We start from the raw sequence: 24,543 nt of genomic DNA, 5'->3' as shown, positions 1-24,543 counted from the left end.
GATTTATTTTCTTTTGAGGTACTTTATTTAAAATATAATTAGCAGAAAGTATTGCTTCCCCCCACAAGTTCTAAGGTAATCCAGAGCTTATTAACATGGCATTCATCATTTCTTTTAAAGTCCTATTTTTCCTTTTAGCAATGCCATTTTGCTGAGGTGAGTAAGGAGCGGTGGTTTGATGAATTATTCAATGTTCTTTACAAAACTCACCAAAAGGTGATTCATATTCATCACCTCTATCACTTCTAAGTTTTTTGATTTTCTTACCAAGTTGATTTTCAACTTCATTCTTATATTGAATGAAAGTTTCCAAAGAATCATCCTTGGTTCGAATTAAATAAACATAACTATATCTAGTATAGTCATCTATAAAAGTGATAAAATACTTTTTCCCACCTCTAGTTTGAATTGATTTAAAATCACAAATGTCACTATGAATTAATTCAAGTGGTTCCGTACTTCTTTCAATTGAATGAAAAGGAGTTTTAGATAATTTTGCCTCAACGCAAATTTCACATTTATGATTTGAATCAATGTTAAATTTAGGTAAACATTCCATATTAATTAATCTACGCAAAGATCCATAATTAACATGTCCTAATCTACCATGCCATAAATTTGAAGACTCAAGCAAGTAAGAAGAAGATGTAGTATTATTAATAACTGAGGGTACAACGGTCATTACATTTAACTTGAAAAGGCCATCAGATATGTAATCTTTTCCTACATACATCCCGTTTTTGGTAAGTACAAACTTGTCACTTTCAAAAACTAGCCTAAACTCATTCTTACTCAACAAAGATCCGGAAACTAAATTCTTGCGAATGTCTGGTACATGCAACACATTGTTGAGAGTGAGTTCCTTTCCAGATATCACCTTGAGTATAATCTTTCCTTGTCCTTCAACTTTGGAAGTTGAGGAGTTGCCCATAAAGAGTTGTTCACCATTGTCCACTATAGAATAAGATGTGAACATCTTTTTGTCGGCACAAATATGGCGAGTAGCACCAGTGTCCACCCACCATTCTTTAGGATTTCCGACAAGATTTGCCTCAGAAACAACTGCAGAAAGATTGATATCATTTATACCATTGGAAATATTGTCCACTTCAGTCATGTGGGCTTGAGCAGGCTTCTTGCTTGTTCTTCTTTTGCTTTTGCCTTTGCTACGACAATCTTTGGCCCGATGTCCCTCTTTGTTACAGATGTAACATTTGCCATTAAACTTGTACTTTTTATTATCCCCCCTTTTAGAGCCTTGTGATGAACTTTCTCCAGAAGACTTTCGTTTCTTGGTTTTTGAAACATGTTCTACCACATTTGCCTTAGACTCCATAGGATGCTTACCAGCCCGCTTTTCAGAATTGCGGTTGTCCTCCTCAATTCTCAAACGCACAATTAATTCGTCCATAGAAATTTCTTTGTGCTTGTGTTTGAGGTAGTTCTTGAACTCCTTCCAGCCTTTTGGTAATTTTTCAATTAAGGCTGCAACTTGGAAGGATTCACTGAGAGACATGTCTTCTGCGTGAATGTCATGCAGAATGAGTTGGAAATCTTGAGCTTGGCTGATCACAGTTTTTGAATCAACCATTACAAAATCCAAGAATCTGCCAACCACAAATTTCTTTGAGCCGGCATCTTCTGTTTTGTACTTTTTCTCCAACGATTCCCAAAGTTCCTTTGCTGTCTTGATTGGATTGCAAACGTTGTATAATGTGTTGTCAAGTCCGCTCAAGACATAATTCCGACAAAGGAAATCAGCATGTTTCCAAGCATCAACCGTAGCAACCACTTGCCGGTCGGTTTCATCCTCTTTCAGGATAGGAGCCTCTTCACGGAGGAAACGAGCCAGGTTCAGAGTTGTAAGATAGAACAATATTTTCTGTTGCCATCTTTTAAAGTCAGTTCCTGAGAACTTCTTTGGCTTCTCTCCATGATTTATTGGGACTGTCATCACAGGAGAGGGGGTTGGTGCAATTGCAGCCACCACCGTAGTACTTGTTTGGGCATTAGTTTCAATAGCCATCAATTCTAATATATAAAACAAAATTATAATTTAGAATTTACACTACACAGAAAATTAAACCAAATTCACAGAATTAAATTCTGTAAAAATAAAAGAAACAAGAATGTAACTTTTATTTTCCAATTAATTTGAAAATAAAATAAAATTTTATTTAAACAAATTAATTCCACACAGAAAATTAAATTTTGTAAAATAAAAGAAATAAAAAATATAACTTTTATTTTTCAATTAATTTGAAAATAAAATAAAATTTTATTTAACCAAATTAATTCTACACAAGAAATTAAATTCTATAAAATAAAAGAAATAAGAAAATAACTTTTATTTTTTCAATTAATTTGAAAATAAAATAAAATTTTATTCAACCAAATTAATTCCACACAGAAAATTAATTTTTGTAGCACTTCAATAATTAAAATATTAAAACAGAATTTTAAGTAATGAAAACTCAGAAAATAATTTCTAAAACCCAAAATTAGTTTCTGAAAAAATTTCACAAAAATATATTTTGAATTGTTAATGACACCAGTATCGTACTACTAGTTGTTGTCAAAGAAAAGAGACAGTATATTACTACTATCTGTCAAATAACATAAAATCACTATTTATTTTTCCAACTAGAATATTATTTTGTAAATCCACATAAAATAATTTTCTTCCGAAATTATTTACGAAGAATGAAAAAAAGGAAAACAAACGAAAAATTCTGTAAACAGAATAATTCGGATCTGTCTTAAGATTGTTGAAACAATCTTCTGTGTAAATAAAATAACTTAAAATAATTCAAACAAAACAAAATAAAACTTACAGAATTTATTTTGTTGAACCGAATCAATAATTTAAAGACCAAGTCGAGTGTGTGACACTCTGTCCTTAAGACAGATTCGCCCCGCTACGGTGCTTACGGTTATGTGGCGTCTATCTCCCAAGATACAATGATCTTCACAAATTTGTAGTAGCACTTCAAACAAATTTGTTCGACGAACCAGAACCTTGTGTTCTATAACTCTCTGCAATTTTTCCTAAAATAATATGAAGAATAAAGGACGCAAGTGAGCAAAATGAAGACAAGGAAAATGAATTTTCGGAATCCATCAAAATTAGAATGAGGCTGCCTTTATATAGGCTTTGTTGGCACCTATTCAATTTGAATAGAAAAGGTATGAAGAAGGGACATACCCCTTCCTTTAAAATAAAGAGACACCATGAAAGGTTTGCACCCTTTCATTCAAATGGAGGTTTGGCCATTCTTTTAAAACAAAAAGACACCATGAAAGGTTACACCCTTTCATTCAAAATGGAGTCTATTTCAATTCACAACTACCTCTTTATAAATTTTCCAACATATTGTTGTTTAGTGTGAGAAGGAGTACCATGTTGGCTGCTTGCGTGACAGTGGCCTCTGTGATTTAAAAGTAAGTTTCAGAATCTTTGTAATGCTTTCGACATGTATTTATTCAGCGACTCAGTATAGTTTCTCACATTTGGTGCAGGAACTGCCCAGGGATAAGTGGTTTTGTTGTGATGACTGCATTAGGATCCATGTGGCACTACAAAATTTAGTTTTAGTTGGTGCGGAGATGATTCCAGCTTCAGTGTCATATGCAATACACAGAAAACATGTCGAGAAAGGATTTACAGATGGAGTTTCAAATGATGATGTTCAATGGCGGATTTTAAGCAGGAGAAGTCGCTGTCCAGACCATTTGCCAGTACTGTTTAGGGCTGTTGCAATTTTTCGAGTAAGTTTTTGCTGATACCATGTAGAATAGCAAAACGTGATTTTTAAAATTTGTAAAATCCTGTCTAATTTTGTTCTTATTTATTCTAGTGCTACTTCTCGGTTACTTCTCTTTAGCAACATAATGTAATGTCATGTGCTAGAAGAAACAGATCTGGGGGCCAGGACCTCTTCGGGGCATTTGGTTAATATTGATTCTCTATGCTATATCTTACATGTATCTTTGTCCAAAAATGGTTTTGATTTTGACTTCTTTTTTCTTTTACTGTATAGTCCTTCTGACAGCAGTTGTATAAAGATACTTCTTTTTGCTATGTTATACTTTCTTTTATTACTTAATTTTATTGGGGGGTTAAACCTATTAGTATGTCTCATCTTTGGCAGGAATGTTTTGATTCTATTGTTGCATCTTCTGGTCGTGATCTTATACCTGTTATGGTCTGTGGGTAAGTTATCATTGTACATTTTGCTTAAGTAGCTCTTCATCTGAAGGGTGTATCTACCAAAACTTATGCCACACGGAAGAAATTTAAGTGCTTTGTGAGGAAAATTTCATCATTTCCCTCTATTAATGAATTGGTGTGAAATGAAGTTATTTTGTAGGTTGTCAACAAATACTTGTGACTACATTAATCAAGTATACATTATTAAAAAGAATGCATTTTGGAGGAGGAAAATATGAATTTTGCTTACAAACAAACCTCTATTTTATGTCCTAGAATTGTTCAACTCACATTATGTGCTTTTCAAAGATTGACCATAAGGTTCAATTAGGAGAAAAGGATTGGTTTTATTTAATGAAATTTGAGAACAGAAAAATAAGAAGAAAAAGGGCACTATGTAAGTAGATTGTTTGCTTCACTAGTTAAATTTCCCTAACTTCTTATTGATCTTTATGTTTTTGGTTAATCTACCAAACCTGTTTAAAATGCCCTTTGTTGTACTTAATGCAGGAGAAATATATCTGGCCAAGAATTTGGTGGAATGTACTGTGTCATTTTAATCGTAAAGTAAGCTGCTTCACATTAAAGTTGTTTCTGCATGTTTTATTACTTTACTTTACATTTTCATTTTCATTTTTGTTAATGGTTGTTACTAGTTTTATGTTCTTATTATTTTTTAATCATTGGATTCCAAAATGTCATGCACAGGTCAGTTGTATCGGTTGGTCTTCTGAGGATTTTTGGACGTGAGGTTGCTGAGCTTCCTCTAGTGGCTACAAGTGGAGAGAATCAAGGAAAAGTAAGTTTTTTTTTTTGTTTTTTAATTTTCTTTATTTATTGATTTTTTCCCTTTCTGTGTAGCCGGAGTTATTCCTTCCTTTTTGTTTGTGTTGATGATTTTTTTTTTATCTGTAGGGATATTTCCAAGCATTGTTTTCATGTATCGAGAGTGTAACGCTCTCAAAATAACAACATTAAACCCATCAGATAAGACATGCATTTACATATAAACTAACCACATACTTTTATTCATTAGAGTTCCATTACATAAGTATTACATGTTAACATCAAAACAAAATGCCCTACGGGCTTACAGCTTTCCAAGTTAACACTTGGTTACAACAAAAGAGTACTAACTCGTTTACACATTAAGCCCTTAGCTTGAAGTTACATGTAATACATCAAAAGTTAAGCGACAAAAGTATGTCCGCCTCTAGCCTCCCAGCTATGTCCTTGGAGGTGGCATGCTACCTGTACCTGAAAATGATATTCCCATATAGGGTGAGCCACAGCCCAGTAGAAATACACTAAACCAACCATGAACAATGACTAAAAGATTAGCAATTGATAGATGGCTAACACAGATACATTCACATAAATTACACATTTATGTCATACAACTTATGAGTCTAAGTTTCCTTTCATTTTCCCTTTTTCAACAGATAAGCATGCTAGCTCTATCATCATTTCCACAGATATGTATAAAAACTATATCCCACATTCAGATAAGCATATAAGCTATATCCACATTCTCAACAGATATGTATAACAACAATATCCCACATTCACAGATAAGCATATAAGCTGTATCCACACTTTACCAAGATAAGCATATAAGCTCTATCTTCACTTCTCTAGACAAGCATATGAGCTGTATCTACGGAGTTCATCCCCTATCTTCTCCCAACACTATCCGGTTTAGAGGTACATCCCCTATCTTCCCCTAAACCGCGGAGTACATCTCCCATCTCCTCCTCTACACATAACGTATACAAACACAATGGTTCTATATATAATCACCCAATACATACAGTTAATGTATTCTATCAACCGTCAAGTTCCATGACATATTTCATTGATTAGTTTCAGTTTGCCTAATCATCATGCATTGTCTACAATAATCACGACTATCCTCCACCGATAGCCCAAAGCAGTTATTTCTAAACAGAAAATAATTGCACAAATGGATATTCAATCAACATTTCATTTCCTCATTTCTCACCATTAATTATCCCAATTAATCAAACAATGTAATTAGGCCTTTTTCCATAATTACCATTTCAACCTTTAGGTCCCATTTTCATCAATGATTTAGCATCAATTCCATTTCTCCATGCCGAACATGCATCTAGGTTTATTATGAATAAAACCCCAACTTTTGTAAAATTACACAAAAGCCCCAAACCTTCACAAAATTACCAAGCCAAGCCCAACATCTCAAAATACCAAAATTTAAAGACAAAATCCATAGAGAGGAGTAGGATATCCCTACCTCAAAGTTTATGCCAAAAAGGAGATGAAGACTCGAAGATCAACGTGCTCCAAAACCAAACTTTTTCAGATTAGAACGAAGCTCTCAACGCCCTCTATCTTTTTAACAAAGACCCTAGGCTAGATTCACACTCTAGGGAGATCAAATCTTAGAGAGAGTGTAAGTTTAGAGAGGGTGGGTCTCGGATTTAGGGTTTGATCAAAAAAAGAAGTGAAAAAGTGAAGTTCAAAATCGCTACTGTCCGCTGATATAAAACACGCTCGCTCGAGCGAAGACTTGGTCGCTCGAGCGACCAGACACAGAAAACTCTCGCTCGAGCCAAGAAGTTCTCGATGGAGCGAAGAAAAACCCAGACCGCTCGAGCCAAGAAAAGCTCGCTCGAGCCAAGAAAGGCAACTCTCAGGTCCAGAACCAGACGCAACACTCGCTCGAGCGAAGCCACCCTGGCTCGACCCACCAGACACGAACCTCACTCTCGCTCGAGCGACAAACTCCTGGCTCGAGCGAAGGTCCAAAAATCTGGGCAGCAACACTAGGCTCCCAAACACAACCAACCTGAAACAAACCTGCCCAACACATCCTATAACTCAATATACAAAGTAAAGAGGATGCAAACTAGATAATAAACAACTACCAACATCCACGGACACATGTCCGGATCACTGTACAACAAGGGTAAAACCGGGATCGCTATAACCTCCCCCCCTTAAAGAATTTCGTCCCCGAAATTAAGCACAAGTTTTCAAAAACAAGTTTTTCTTCATTTTAAACAATGTTACACTTTAACATTCAACAATTCGACCCATTACCGGTCATCCCATCTCTTTAACAAGAGGCATATCACAATATGTAAACAACATATGTATTTTCAACATGCATCAACATTATGCACTATCTTTCCAATTTCAACAATACGTTCAACATATATAATGTCACATTCAACTTCCATATGAGGCAAGTTCCAAATCATACTTCCAATAAACAAAACATTTTCAATGTTTCACAACTTAAGACATATATAAAAGTTCTTAAGTTCAACAATAGTTTTAAATGTAAATACAAGATTATACATCAACAAACAAGTCCGGATATTTCTCTCGGACTTCCAACTCACGTTCCCAAGTGGTTTCCTCCACTCCGTGATGTTTCCACAAGACTTTCACCAAAGGAATGGTCTTGCCACGCAGGACCTGATCCCGCCTATCCAAGACCCGAACCGGTCTCTCCTCATACGAGGCATCCTCATCTACCTCTAAATCGGTCCAATCCAATACATGTGATGGATCTGGCTCATACTTCCGAAGCATACTCACATGAAACACGTCATGCACTCCGGACAACTGCGGCGGTAAGGCTAACCGATAAGCAACCTTGCCAATCCTCTCAAGGATCTCAAAAGGACCAATAAACCGAGGGGATAACTTTCCACTCTTCCCAAACCTCATCAAGCCTCGCCTAGGTGATATCTTCAGAAAGACATGATCACCTACCTCAAACGCCAAAGGCCTCCTCCTACGGTCAGCATAAGATTTCTGCCGACTCTGTGCTGTAACAAGCCTCTTACGGATAAGCTCAACTTTCTCCGTCGTCTCCCTAACCAACTCCAGACCTAACAAAGGTGCATCACCCACCTCGGACCAACAAGCTGGAGACCTACACGGTCGGCCATACAAGGCCTCAAACGGTGCCATACCGATGCTAGACTGAAAACTGTTGTTGTAGGCAAACTCTACCAATGGCAAGTGCCTCTCCCACGTCCCGCTAAAGTCAAGGACACAACCCCGAAGCATATCCTCGAGGATCTGAATAGTACGCTCGGACTGCCCGTCAGTCTGAGGATGATAGGCCGTACTAAAGGTCAACTTAGTGTCCAAGGCACTCTGCAAACTCTGCCACAACCTAGCAGTAAAATGAGGATCTCTATCAGAGATGATCGTCACTGGGACCCCGTGCAATCTCACTACATCCCGAATATACAAATCGGCAAGATGATCTACCGAATCTCTCGTGCGCATAGGAATAAAGTGCGCCGACTTGGCCAACCGGTCTACAACCACCCAAATAGCATCACTACCTCGTTGAGTCCTCGGAAGGCCTACAACGAAGTCCATAGTGACATGCTCCCACTTCCACTCGGCAATAGGCAAGGGTTGCAACAAACTCGCTGGCCTCTGATGTTCGGCCTTCACTTGCTGGCAAGTAAGGCACTTCGATACGAAAACAGCCACATCTCTCTTCATACCCCGCCACCAAAACTGGCGACCCAAATCCTGATACATCTTAGTACCTCCCGGATGCACCGCAAGGCGCGAATGATGAAACTCTCGGAGTACTTCCTCTCGGCAAGACTCCGGTACAAACAAACGGTCTCGGTATCTCACACTCAGGTCGGGATACACCGTCAAACCCTTCTCAACTTTCCCACTGGAGATCTTCTCTCGGAGGGATTCTACCTCAAGGTCACCTCTCTGTGCCTCTAACACTCTAGTCACAAGTGTAGGCTGCGCAACAACAGAAAATAAGGCCGCAGCCTCAACAGATTCGCCCAGTAGCAAATCAAACTCGCCAAGTGCTCCCAACATCTCCCATTCCCGGATGGCTATACTAGCTACATCACCAATGGATTTCCTACTAAGGGCATCGGCCACAACATTGGCCTTTCCCGGATGATAATGCAACTCAAAATCATAATCCTCGATGAACTCCATCCATCTCCTCTGCCTCAAATTCAAGTCTCTCTGTGTAAACAGATACTTCAAACTCTTGTGATCCGAGAATACCTCGAACTTCTCACCATAAAGGTAGTGCCTCCATATTTTCAAGGCAAAGATCACAGCCGCTAACTCTAGGTCGTGTGTGGGGTAATTCTTCTCGTGTATTTTCAACTGACGTGAGCCATAAGCTACCACTTTCCCTTCTTGCATCAACACACAACCCAAACCCTCTCGTGAGGCATCACAATAAACCGCATAACCCAACCCTCTCTCCGGAATAATCAACACCGGAGCGGTGGTCAATCTAACTTTCAGCTCTTGGAACGACTTTTCACAAGTCTCACTCCACACAAACTTGACTCCCTTCCGAGTCAGTCTAGTCAACGGTGACGCTAACCTGGAGAAATCTTTCACAAACCGACGGTAATACCCAGCTAATCCCAGAAAACTGCGGATCTCAAACACACTCTTAGGCTGTGCCCAATCTTGCACCGCCTCAACCTTGGATGTATCAACAGACACCCCTTCCCCGGATACCACGTGGCCTAAGAATTTGACTTCCCTCAGCCAGAACTCACACTTCCCAAACTTGGCATACAGCCTATGGGCTCTAAGCAACTCAAGCACCACTCTCAAGTGTGCCTCGTGCTCCTCCTCTGAAGGCGAATAGATAAGGATGTCGTCCATAAAGACGACCACAAATCGGTCTAAGAACTCCCGGAAAATCCGGTTCATCAAGTCCATAAAGACTGCCGGTGCATTGGTAAGCCCAAATGGCATCACCAGAAACTCGTAATGGCCATACCGCGTACGGAATGCCGTCTTCGGAATATCCTCCTCCCCGACCCTCAACTGGTGGTAACCCGATCTCAAGTCTATCTTAGAGAAACAACGGGAACCCTTCAACTGGTCAAACAAATCATCTATACGGGCCATAGGATACTTATTCTTAACCGTAGCCCGATTCAACTTCTGGTAATCAATACACAATCTCAGGGCACCATCTTTCTTTTTAACAAAGAGGGCTGGTGCTCCCCACGGTGAAACACTAGGGCGAACAAAACCCTTATCTAGCAATTCCTGGAGCTGAACTTTCAACTCAACCAACTCTGCTGGAGCAAAACGGTAAGGTGCCATAGAAATCGGCGCCGTGCCGGGCACTAAATCAATAGAGAACTCTATCCCTCGATGAGGTGGCAAACTAACAAGATCTTCGGGAAAGACATCCGAATACTCACAAACCACCCTCGGCAATACATGCTGGGTCACACCACTCTCACCACTCTCAAAGCTAGCAAGTAGACCACTAAGCTCACTTCGCCCTCGCGAATCATACCCCGGTGGCAAAACACTACCAACCCGGTCTCCCAAGAAATGGAACCATTCCCCGCTCAAGGTACATAACGTGACCCTCTGGCGGTAGCAATCAATAACAGCCCGGTATGACGATAATCAGTCCATACCCAAAATAACATCAAAACCCTTCATGGGCATGACAACAAACGGAAAAGGAAGCCTATAGTCGGCGACCTCTATATCACATCCTCTAACACCCTGTTTCAGGATCAACTCACCACCCAAAGGCGATACCACACAAATAGGAGATGCTAACTGTGCTAACTCCAATTCCAAAACAGATGCAAATGCAGCAGATACAAAAGAATGAGATGCACCCGTGTCTATCAACACACTAGCAACCGAGTTGCAAAACAGAAAAGTACCTCTCACCACCGATGGAGCCGGTACTAAATCCTGCGCGGTAACAGCATACACGCGCCCCGTAAGCCCCTGGTCTACCTGCTCACCTCTCGGAGCAAAAGACTGCTGCACAGACTGGGATGACGAAGCTCCCGGATTGGCCCTCGAGGCCTGCACAGACTGAGCTGGCTGAAAACCCTGCGTCTGCCTAGAACCAGACGCTCCCGAAGTGGCACTCAACTGTGGGCAAAACCTCTTCAGGTGCCCAGGCTGTCCACACTGATAACAAGACAAGGGCTGCCCCCTGCCCAAACTCTGACTCTGCGATCTAGCTGAAGAAAAAGCAGCTCTCTGACCCCCACCCTTCTGCGGGCAAACAGAAACCTTGTGACCCAACTGGCCACACTTGTAACAGGTGAAATCCCCCTGACCACCTCTCCCGGAGCCTGCACTCGGCACTGGGAAGGTCGATCTAGCAACACCACCCTGCGACTGCTGAGGGTTAGAACCCCTCTGCCTCCTGCCATCACCCTGACTATCCTGGCTCCTCTTGGAGCCTCTCTGCCCCTCATCCTCCTCCTGCATCATAAGCTCCATATGAGCTGCAGCGTCCACTAGGTGTCTATACTCTCGGATGTAAGACCCACCAACCCTAAACTTGAGGCCCCGCCTCAACTTCCGCTCAAACTCATAGCAACGGCGTTCCTCAGACGCCACCAGTTCAGGTGCGAACCTGGACAGACTAGTAAAAGTAGCCTCAAACTCGGCCACTGACAAGCCCTGCTGATTAAGCCAGCTAAACTGATCGCTCAGCTTCTCCCTAGCTGCTGCAGACAAAAACCTCTCCTGAAAAGCATTTATAAACGCCTCCCAAGTACCACCAACACGAGCCTTCTCGTACTTCCACCATTGACCCGCATCTCCCTTCAGTTGGAAGGATGCCAAGGTCACTTTCAGTGCTCCGTCCTCGATGCCAAGCATCTCGAACGTCTTATTCATTTGCTCTAGCCACTCATCAGCCTTCAGTGGCTCCTTCGGATCCCCGACAAACTCATCCGGATTAGACCGGAAGAACTCCCTCTTCAAGAAAGAAGGCCCTGCCTCAGCGGCCTGATTCCCCACTCTGAGAATACCCAAAGCCCCTGCTATCTCTCTGGCCAAGGCACCCATGGCCTGCTGACCCACTGGCTCGGCCACATTGGCCTGACCAACTCCCTCCTGCACTGCCGGAATCTCACCCGGTAACGGTGCTTCCTGCCTCGCAGGTCTACCATGCCTAGCACCTCTTCCTCGTCCTGACATCCTAATAAAGGTAACACAGAACATTAGCACATTCACAAATGTGCCGAAACTAAACACTCACGTCCTAATGCATGGACAACTGTAATTCACTCCACATAAGCACATAAACACATAAACACTTACGAATTTCATTTCCGGATAATGATAGTCCCGAGGCGTTACTAGAGTTCCGGTTAGAAATAGCATTGATCAAGTGCTTTTCCAACAAGACTCCCAGGAACTCAAGGATCCAATAAACATCCTAGAAATTAAATCCCATACCCACATAGTCACATAAGCATGTTATCAAGTAAACACATAGCATATGATACTACATCTAAGTCTCTATCAAGCGAGACAAACCCATTGTGATACTAATCACTTCCCACGTACCCAAAGTATTCGAACCCGGTACGCTCTGATACCAAGTTGTAACGCCCTCAAAATAACAACATTAAACCCATCAGATAAGACATGCATTTACATATAAACTAACCACATACTTTTATTCATTAGAGTTCCATTACATAAGTATTACATGTTAACATCAAAACAAAATGCCCTACGGGCTTACAGCTTTCCAAGTTAACACTTGGTTACAACAAAAGAGTACTAACTCGTTTACACATTAAGCCCTTGGCTTGAAGTTACATGTAATACATCAAAAGTTAAGCGACAAAAGTATGTCCGCCTCTAGCCTCCCAGCTATGTCCTTGGAGGTGGCATGCTACCTGTACTCGAAAATGATATTCCCATATAGGGTGAGCCACAGCCCAGTAGAAATACACTAAACCAACCATGAACAATGACTAAAAGATTAGCAATTGATAGATGGCTAACACAGATACATTCACATAAATTACACATTTATGTCATACAACTTATGAGTCTAAGTTACCTTTCATTTTCCCTTTTTCAACAGATAAGCATGCTAGCTCTATCATCATTTCCACAGATATGTATAAAAACTATATCCCACATTCAGATAAGCATATAAGCTATATTGTAACGCCCTCAAAATTAACCCATTATATATATCATTGACATGCCTTATTTAAAGAAGACAATTTATTAATTCATTCATCAGAGTATTACTAAATAAAGCATTACATGCAACATTGAATAAAATGCCTTACAGGCTTACATCTTTCCAAGCCAACACTTGGATACAAAAATATGAGTTCTAACTCAAAACAAGAAAAGCCCTAGGCTTGAATGTTTACATGTACTAATAAATAAAGACAATTAACTAAAGGTAGTCTTCTTCAAACCAGAAGCCAAACCCTCCCAAGCTAAGTCCTTGGAGGTAGTTTATCACCTGAACCTGAAAATGATGTTCCCATAAAGGGTGAGCCACAGCCCAGTAGAAATATTCTAAACCACATATAAGCAATGAATAAAGCAATAGCATTCAACAGATGGTTAACCAAGATAATCAATTACTTCATTTTACAGCCTCATGACACTATTGTCTAAGATACATTTTACTTTCCAACTTAATCAACATGGCTCAGAACCTGGCCGAACTTACAACAGTGAATTATATATATCATATTCACATTCTTCCAATATCAACAAACAAATGAGACTCAAGCTCAATTCAAAACACTTCATACTTCCAGATTGATACACATTTTAGTGCTGTATCAATAAAACACTTCTATATAAATAAGCACACATAAAAGTGATGCTAATGGAGTCCATCCCCTATCTCCTCCCAAACAAACAATCCGGTTTAGAGGTCCATCCCCTATCTTCCCCTAAACCGTGGAGTACATCCCCTATCTCCTCCCACACAAAACAATGTATGCAAATGCAATGCTCAATCAATAAACGTATTTTCTGTATCAATGCAATAGTCAAAATTAATGACTTAACCAATGTGATTAGTTTCAATTATTCCTAATCCACATGCAATGTCTACAACAATCACGACTATCCTCCACCGATAGCCCAAAACAGTTATTTCTAAACTGAAAATAACTATGTCAACAATTCAATAGACAAATAATTCAAATTATCCGACTACGCCACTTAATCAATGAATTCCCCAATTCCATGAATTAAACTATCTTTTCCCAACTCCATGAATTAATTATACAAATTAATTTAATAATACAACTAGGGTTTTTCCCAGAATTTACCAAAGTATCCCCAACATATCAAAATACCAAAACTTAGAACAAAACCTATAAAATGGAGTAGGAAATCCCTACCTCAAAGAAAACAACCCAAATGGTGAAGACAGAGATGAGTGCCCAAATACCAAAGTGCTCCAAATCGCCAAATGCTCAGATTAAATGGAAGCCCTCGACTCACTCTATCTTTTTAATGAAGGATCTAGGGTAGAAACACTCCCTAAGTGGATCAAATCTAAGAGAGAAGGTGAGTAGGGAGAGAGAGAAGTCGGACCTAGGGTTTGGAATCAAAAAGAAGATGAAAAGGACTGATCAAAACCCGCTGCTGTATATATAAACTGGACAGGCTCGCTCGAGCGAAGCCTTTGTCGCTCGAGCGACCAGACACAGAAAAGCTATGCTCGAGCCAAGGAAACCTTGCTCGAGCCAACAACCCAAAAGCTCGCTCGAGCGAAAGAAAACTCGATCGAGCGAAGAACTCAAATCCCCAGGTCTGTAATCAGACTCACGCTCGAGCGAAGGAACCATCGCTCGAGCGAAGAACAAACTAACTCGCTCGAGCGAAGAAAATCTCGCTCGAGCCAAGAATGCAGAGCTACAGGTCAATACTGGACGCCATCTCTCGCTCGAGCGACCAACTACTCGCTTGAGCGAAGAACCAAAATCCTGGACAGCAACACTTGGTTTCTAAACCCAACCAACCTGAAACAAACCTGCCCAACACATCCTATAATTCCAAATGAGAAAATAAAGGACAACAACAACAATTATACAATGACAGAATCTACGGAACCTGAGTCCGGATACAATAATCAAATGAGAAAATACCGGGGTCGCTATATATATCCACATTCTCAACAGATATGTATAACAACAATATCCCACATTTACAGATAAGCATATGAGCTGTATCCACACTTTACCAAGATAAGCATATAAGCTCTATCTTCACTTCTCTAGACAAGCATATGAGCTGTATCTACGGAGTTCATCCCCTATCTTCTCCCAACACTATCCGGTTTAGAGGTACATCCCCTATCTTCCCCTAAACCGCGGAGTACATCCCCCATCTCCTCCTCTACACATAACGTATACAAACACAATGGTTCTATATATAATCACCCAATACATACAGTTAATGTATTCTATCAACCGTCAAGTTCCATGACATATTTCATTGATTAGTTTCAGTTTGCCTAATCATCATGCATTGTCTACAACAATCACGACTATCCTCCACCGATAGCCCAAAGCAGTTATTTCTAAACAGAAAATAAATGCACAAATGGATATTCAATCAACATTTCATTTCCTCATTTCTCACCATTAATTATCCCAATTAATCAAACAATGTAATTAGGCCTTTTTCCATAATTACCATTTCAACCTTTAGGTCCCATTTTCATCAATGATTTAGCATCAATTCCATTTCTCCATGCCGAACATGCATCTAGGTTTATTATGAATAAAACCCCAACTTTTGTAAAATTACACAAAAGCCCCAAACCTTCACAAAATTACCAAGCCAAGCCCAACATCTCAAAATACCAAAATTTAAAGACAAAATCCATAGAGAGGAGTAGGATATCCCTACCTCAAAGTTTATGCCAAAAAGGAGATGAAGACTCGAAGATCAACGTGCTCCAAAACCAAACTTTTTCAGATTAGAACGAAGCTCTCAACGCCCTCTATCTTTTTAACAAAGACCCTAGGCTAGATTCACACTCTAGGGAGATCAAATCTTAGAGAGAGTGTAAGTTTAGAGAGGGTGGGTCTCGGATTTAGGGTTTGATCAAAAAAAGAAGTGAAAAAGTGAAGTTCAAAATCGCTACTGTCCGCTGATATAAAACACGCTCGCTCGAGCGAAGACTTGGTCGCTCGAGCGACCAGACACAGAAAACTCTCGCTCGAGCCAAGAAGTTCTCGATGGAGCGAAGAAAAACCCAGACCGCTCGAGCCAAGAAAAGCTCGCTCGAGCCAAGAAAGGCAACTCTCAGGTCCAGAACCAGACGCAACACTCGCTCGAGCGAAGCCACCCTGGCTCGACCCACCAGACACGAACCTCACTCTCGCTCGAGCGACAAACTCCTGGCTCGAGCGAAGGTCCAAAAATCTAGGCAGCAACACTAGGCTCCCAAACACAACCAACCTGAAACAAACCTGCCCAACACATCCTATAACTCAATATACAAAGTAAAGAGGATGCAAACTAGATAATAAACAACTACCAACATCCACGGACACATGTCCGGATCACTGTACAACAAGGGTAAACCCGGGATCGCTATAGAGAGCCTATTCTATTCCCTAAATGTTGAAAACCTGGTACTCCCTGTTGCTGAGGAAGCTGAATCAATCTGGACGAAAAAAATTAGGTTTCAGAAGGATGAGTGATGAAAGGGTAATGCTCTTCTACAACTTAATTAATGGCTCAAATTTTTTTCTCCCATGTTTTTACCTTAAACTTATAGAATCTCTAGTCTGCATGGAAAATACAATGGGAATGCATTCTATGCTACACTCGGTATTTGGCACCGCATATTAGTTACTTTGGTCAGTGCATTGACCAGAGATGTGTAGCTAGATCTTTTCATTGCCATTTTATAATTGGGTAAGGGAAGAACATAGATTTTGTGGTTTTAGATGATATGGGTTAGTTATCAAAGTGATCAATAAATCACATTTTGTTAATTACCAAATCTTGTCTTTCCCGATCGGGCACTGTTTGAGGTTCTTTCTTTACAGTGTCAACCTTAAAATACATTTGCTTCAATTTTGAGTTAATGCGCAACTCTACAATTTTGTATGCCTCGAAAGGAGGTACATAACATGTATGCAGTGGCAGAGCCACAATGGGTCAAGGGAGGTCACGTGCCTCCCCTGGGTTTTGGAATAATTTTTTTTTTTTTTTTTTGCAAACATAAAAAAAATATTTTAAATAAAAAAATTATAAAATATTATTTAGAGTGAAATATTAATGACATTTTTAAAATAATGAGAATAATAATGGTTGTTTTTTTATTGAAAATAAAGATATTATGATAAGTCATATTATTAGTTATGAAAATTTCAATACAATGGCGATGTCTATCATTATTGACATACAATTATAATTAATCTCAATGAGGATATGAAATTTATTGAATTGTTAGTTACATTTGACATTTGGGGTTCATCCTCTATATGTTTCTTTACTATTGATTGGTAATATCATATGTCAATGATGACGTGATATTACTATTATATTGAATTTTTACTAAACTTTTTATAAAAAAATTACTTTATTATTATATAATTTATTTTAAAACTTATCTCCATGATTTTTTTTATATTGTCCATGATATACTAGTTACAAATAATATATATATATATATATATATATTTATTTATTTATCTTTCTTGAAGTCAATCATAAAAATTTATGTGAAATATTTTTGTAAAAATTTTCAATGTTATAATTAATAAGTGCCCTCTTTGATTTAATTTCTTGGCTTTACCACTGCATGTATGCCATGAGATAGGATTGAAACAACTACATATTTATACAAGTGAAGATGTTACTATAAATTCTTTCTTTTTTCTTTTAAGAAGGAAAAAAAAAATTTACATTTCCACTCTGAAAAAGGGTGTTGGCAAAATGAGTACTTTCATGGTTTAATTGGGCATCGACTTCGGTACTATTTGTGTCCCATGTTTATGTTCATAGCCAGTGCTTTAGTACTAACTGATATAAACATGTCTGAGCAGTTATTGAAGTATACAAGGAACCTCCAGCTGACAATTTTTAAGGGGACATCAATGTTAGAAAAGAAGGTGCAGCAGATAGCAGATTAACAACGCGCGGTTAAAGGTGTAGGAATTAGGGATTATTTTTTTCATTCTTGGTTGTTTATGCAATATTGCTGCTATTTTCTTTGGTTAGCATGCCAGTGATCTGATTGAGAATTGTTTTTGTTTTCATGTATGAATAGGAGGGGAGGTGTGTCACAAAGTAGCCATGCATGCTAACCTTTTAACATGCATGCATGATGTTGGTTCTTTCTTTTCTTAATTCTTTTATCTCTGCATTTTGTCTTCGTGTATGCGAACAGTTTGAGATGAAAAACATACTCTTTTAGAGTGTGCATTGCAGGAAGATATTTTTGTTAGGGAAAATTTCAAAGAAGTGGAGAGTAGAAAAAAATAATTTCAAAGTGATGAAGGTACAAGATAGACCTGCACAATCTAATGCATAAAAATCACTTGTACTTCCATCACTTCGAAATTATTTTTCTACTCCATTTTTTTATTTTATACTCCCTTTTTGTTATAGTATGTACCTGGACATAGAACAATGAAACTCTTTAGGCTGCGTTTGAATTTTGGATTTATGGAAGTAATTGCTCAGTTCTCTCTCCCCTCCACCCTTTCACAAACTACAGTTTGCTAATATGTTTTGCTTAGTTTGGCTGTTCTAGGTTTAATTTGGTAGACAAACAAACCTGTCATCTAGATATGTTTTTAGGGTAGGGTTGTCAATGTCAAGGGAATGGTTGTAGAGCAAAGATGCATCGAATATTAAAACTTTAGCGACAGGCCATTGGCTGTCACATGGAGAAATTGTGTGTGGAGCTGAGCAAGGCAACGCCGTTCCGAAAATTGTAAGGACTAGTGATTCATTGCTTCTTGTGTATAACAGTGAGACCTAGTAGTATGAATTCAAAATTGTTTTTGTTCAATGAATTGGGGTCAATATATGCCACAGTAACAGTGAATCAAAATTTGCCCATCATATGGCCTTTGTTGAGAAGAGATTTTTGTTATGGCTTTGTTTGGATTGAAAACAAAATTTTCACAGTTTGGTCTAAGCTTTGTATGGTGAGTACAATGCAGAACCTTTCAGCATCTAGAACTTGCTAAAAATATGTGGTATCTAGTGATAATCAGCCCAATAATATTATTAATTGAAAATTAGAAATGTCATGTACATAAGGGGGAGAAAAAGAAATTAGAAAAGTTTTCAAAATTTAATTGTATGATAATTTAGTTTTTTATTGTGTTGGTTTGGGATATAAAATCATGTGATTAGACTATGTATCTAGTCAATTCTTAATTCCATTTTCGGATATAAAAATGGGTCTTTAAAAAAATTTATATTGATGTATTATTTTTTATCCTTTCATTTTTAGTTGAAATACCAACTAGCTCATGGGTGGAACTGAATCAATAAATTTTGAATCCATAATTGATTTTACTATGTTGTTTGTTTGATATCCTATATTCTTTGTATATTGGACAAATATATAAACATAAGGAGTATACCAAAAAAAAAAAAAAAAAAAAGAAACAAAAAATCACTTATATAGAATATGATTTTGGAGATTTATATCAATTCATTTTAAACTATAAGACCTAGCTTATTATTTTAAAGATGTCATACAAATTTGTATCAGTGATTTTAAACCAAAAGACCTAACTTATTATTTTAAAAATGTCATTATCATATATTGATGCATTTCATCTATGTCAACGACATTTTTAAAATAATAAATCAGTTTAATATTGGTCTCCTTTTTTCTCTTTTTTTTTTCTTTTTTTTGAAATGAACAAATTCAAATCTATGACATTATTTTGTACAAATTTTTATTTGCATATCAAAATTTTTCTTTTATTTTTATTTTTATGAAACCAATTCTTGGCCATACTCTCTCATGCTTGTCCATCCTTTTGGTATTTTAATGGTTCTTCAGAAGTTCATATTTCATATTGCTACTTCTTTTAACTTGACAAAACTAAAAGACTTGTATTGATCATAAAACACTAAATAATTTGGGGTTAATTAGTCAAACTAGCCAAGGTCTAATTCACATGAACCAGTTAGTCACACAAATCTTGTGTGATCATAATAAGGTTTAAATTTTTTGTAACTATACACTACAAGAAAATACAGTTTTGGTGACCACTTTTGCTGACTAAAAATATTTTGGTCGTCAAAAGTTGTGGAATTGGCGACCAAAAATTATATTAGTGGTAAAAGTACAATATTTAGCTGCTAATTTTTTTTAGTCAGGGTATATTGATTATTGGCGACTAAAAAAAATTAGTCGCTAAAAATACCACAATTGGCAACTAAAAAAAATTTAGTCGCTAAATTTGCCACAATTGGCGACTAAAAAAATATTTTAGTCATTGCATAGTTAGTTTTGACTACTAAAATTGTTTAGTCTCTGAAAAAAACAAAAATTAACTTTTTATTTTTGGCGACCAAAAGCATGGTCGCCAAATATTTATGTTTAGTGACTAAAAAATATTTGTCGCTGTATAGTTAGTTTTCGCTAATAAAATTATTTAGTCGCCGAATAAAAAACAAAAATTTACTTTTTTATCTTTGTTCGCCAAAAAATTATTTTTTAGTCACTGTATAGTTAGTTTTGGCTACTAAAATTATTTAGTCATCGAATGAAAAATAAAAAATTACTTTTTATCTTTGGTGACCAAAAGTTTGGTCGCCAAAAATTTATTTTTAGCGATTAAAAAATATTTTAGTCGCAGAATAAAAAATAAAAAAATTAATTTTTATCTTTGGCAACCAAAAGTTTGGTTGACAAAAATTTATTTTTAGCGACTAGAAAAAATTTTAGTTGCCAAAAAACTAAAATTTTTGGAGGGAGACATTTCAAATTTTGGTGGGATTTATAAAACTAATTGGTGACCAAAATATTTAGTCACAAATTGTGTAAAATGACCAATAACCATATTTATATACATATATATTTTGTTTCCAAACCAAACCCTAAACAAACCAGCGCCTCTCTCTCTCTTCAGCATCTCTCTCCCTCTCCCTCTTCTTATTTTCTACTTCTCTTCTCTCCCTCTCTATCGCTAGGGATGGTAATGAGGGTTAATGGGATGGATGTTAATTCCCCATCCCCATTCCCCTATAATAATTTTTCCCTATTCCCGATTCCCCATGGGTACTAACATCTCTATCTCCTAATGGGTTTGAATTTTCCCCAACCCAACATGACCTTCCTTTTTTATCTTTTTTTTCTTCCAAGGTTCACAACCAAAGCTAAATATATATTCAATCTTATTTTATTTGGCTCAATAACAAAATCAAATACACATTAATTAATTAAAAAGTTAGTTTTAAATAATCAAATATATAATTTCGAGACAATTAAAATAAGCTCACAAGAATATGAGATAAAATTGTTTTCATATATTTATATAACAAAATCAATCTGGGTTAAAGCCATTCTAATAAAAATAATGTTGTTGTAATTTGGAGATGAACCAGCCCATCTTCTCTTCTCTTCTCTTCTCTTCTCTTTCTCTCTCCCGTCTCCAATAACCATGTATGTATAGGTATGTTCCTCTTTGTGCCCTCATTGAGTTGCTTTTCTTTTTTCCATTTGGCTGTATTGGGGGGATAATGGGCACCCAGATCATGTGCTAGACAATTAGACAGCTATTAGAGTATCTCTAATGCTTACTCAAAAAAAAATTTAATATTAAATTTGAATAAAAAATTAATGAAAAGTTTCATATGATACTATGTGTTCCAATGCTAATTTTTTAATTTTTATCAAACAACTGGTTGGCCAGGAGGTCATCCGACTTACGTAAATTTTCATCAAACAATCAGTTGATCGGGAGGACAATCGGCCGGTCATCTGGTGTATGGTGAAGCCTTTGCAAAAGTTATAGCGACCCCGGTCTTTTCCCACTTGATTATTGCATCCGGACTTAGGTTCCGTAGATTCTGTCATTGTATAATTGTTGTTGTTGTCCCTTATTTTCTCATTTGGAATTATAGGGTGTGTTGGGCAGGTTTGTTTCAGGTTGGTTGGGTTTAGAAACCAAGTGTTGCTGTCCAGGTTTTTGGTTCTTCGCTCGAGCGAGGAGTTGTTCGCTCGAGCGAGTGGTTGCGTTTGATTTGGACCTGTAGCTGTGCATTCTTGGCTCGAGCGAGATTTTCTTCGCTCGAGCGAGTTAGTTCGTCCTTCGCTCGAGCAATAGTTCCTTCGCTCGAGCGTGTGTCTTGTTGCAGACCTGAGGGTTTGAGTTCTTCGCTCGATCGAGCTTTCTTTCGCTCGAGCGAGCTTTCTTTCGCTCGAGCGAGCTTTTGAGTTGTTGGCTCGAGCAAGGCTTCCTTGGCTCGAGCGTAGTCTCTCTGTGTCTGGTCGCTCGAGCGACCAAGTCTTCGCTCGAGCGAGCCTGTCCAGTTTATATACGCAGCAGCGGGTTTTGATCAGTCTTTTCTTATTCTTTTTGGTTCTAAACCCTAGGTCCGACTTCTCTCCCTCAAAACTCATCTTCTCTTTAGGTGTTCATCTACTTCTAGTGTGAATCCATCTTAAGTTCTTTGTAAGAAAGATAGAGGGCGGCTTGGGCTTCATTCTAATCTGAACATTTGGTGATTTGGAGCACATTGGAATTTGGGCATTCATCTCTATCTTCTCCATTCGGGTTATTTTCTTCAAGGTAGGGATTTCCTACTCCACTTTATAGGTTTTGTTCTAAGCTTTGGTAATTTGATATGTTGGGGATACTTTGGTAAATTTTGGGAAAAACCCTAGTTGTATTATTGAATTAATTTGTATAAGTAATTCATAGAATTGGGGAATTCATTGGTTAAATAGCGTAATTGGGTAATTGGAATTATTTGTCTATTGAATTGTTGACATAGTTATTTTCAGTTTAGAAATAACTGTTTTGGGCTATCGGTGGAGGATAGTCGTGATTGTTGTAGACATTGCATGTGGATTAGGAATAACTGAAACTAATCACATTGGTTAAGTCATTAATTTTGACTATGGCATTGATACAGAAAATATGTGTATTGATTGAGCATTGCATTTGCATACATTGTTTTGTGTGTGGGAGGAGATAGAGGATGTACTCCACGGTTTAGGGGAAGATAGGGGATGGACCTCTAAACCGGATTTTGTTTGGGAGGAGATAGGGGATGGACTCCATTAGCATCACATTTATGTGTGCTTATTTATATAGAAGTGTTTTATTGATACAGCACTAAAATGTGTATCAATTTGGAAGTATGAAGTGTTTGATTTGAGCTTGAGTCTCATTTGTTTGTTGATATTGGAAGGATGTGAATATGATATATGTGATTCACTGTTATAAGTTTGGCCAGGTTCTGAGCCATGTTGATAAAATTGGAAAGTAAAACGTATCTTTGGCAATAGTGTCATGAGACTGTAAAATGAAGTAATTGATTATTTTGGTTAACCATTTGTTGAATGCTATTGCTTTATTCATTGCTTATATGTGGTTTAGTATATTTCTACTGGGCTGTGGCTCACCCTTTATGGGAACATCATTTTCAGGTTCAGGTGATAAACTACCTCCAAGGACTTAGCTTGGGAGGGTTTGGCTTATGGATTGAAGAAGACTACCTTTAGTTAATAGTTTTTATTTATTAGTACATGTAAACATGTAAGCCTGTAGGGCATTTTATTCGATGTTACATGTAATGCTTTATTTAGTAATACTCTGATGAATGAATTAATAAATTGTCTTCTTTAAATAATGCATGTCAATGATATATAATGGGTTAATTTTTAGGGCGTTACAAAAGTAATGGCTATCTATAAAAATTTGATGAACGATGAAGCCACCCTCAATTTGATGAAATTTTTTATTTTCCTTTCATTTGGTATGGGTTTGATGCCATGGTTGGAGCAACAAAAGTGTGCGTAGTTTAACAAATTTAAATTTGATGGAAAATCTAAGTAAAAGTTTGAGACGCTCTTATCGGTGTAGAAAATATATATATATATATATATATGTGCATTTATACTTAGGGCTTGTGAAGGAAATGATTTTTTAGTAATTTTGTTAAATTATGAGGTGAAAAAAATAAAGTGTTTGAGAATAATTTTTTGAATTTTTACAAAAAGAAGTACAAAAAGAAAGAAATGAATCTTTAACTTTTTTATATGATTTTTTAAAACTTTTTTAATAATTTTTTATTTTATTTTATTTTATCAGTTTCCCAAACAACCTATTAAGCTCACTGCTGAAAAATCACTTTTAGCGACGTTTAAAAAATGCCGCTACAAGTATTAAAAATGTCACTAATTCTTTTTGAGACATTTATGCCAAACGCCGACTACGCGGCCATCGCCATAGCTTTATGGCGTTTGAAAAACGTTGTTATATTAGCATAGGCGGTGTTTTTAAAAACGCCGCTAAATGTGGTAAATAACAATAAAATGGCGTCACCCA

The 24,543-nt window shown here is 37.7% G+C and overlaps 1 pseudogene; it reads right to left on the bottom strand.

The window, feature by feature from the left end:
- Positions 1-24,543, bottom strand: part of LOC114256761 (mannosyl-oligosaccharide glucosidase GCS1-like) — a 357,500-nt pseudogene that overhangs the window by 148,036 nt on the left and 184,921 nt on the right.

This window comes from Camellia sinensis, chromosome 12, assembly GCF_055761805.1.
Source record: "Camellia sinensis isolate YWXY chromosome 12, ASM5576180v1, whole genome shotgun sequence".
In the NCBI taxonomy this organism is placed as follows: domain Eukaryota; kingdom Viridiplantae; phylum Streptophyta; class Magnoliopsida; order Ericales; family Theaceae; genus Camellia; species Camellia sinensis.
Note: the sequence above shows the minus strand (reverse complement) of the source record. Positions and strands in the feature narration are given on the sequence as shown.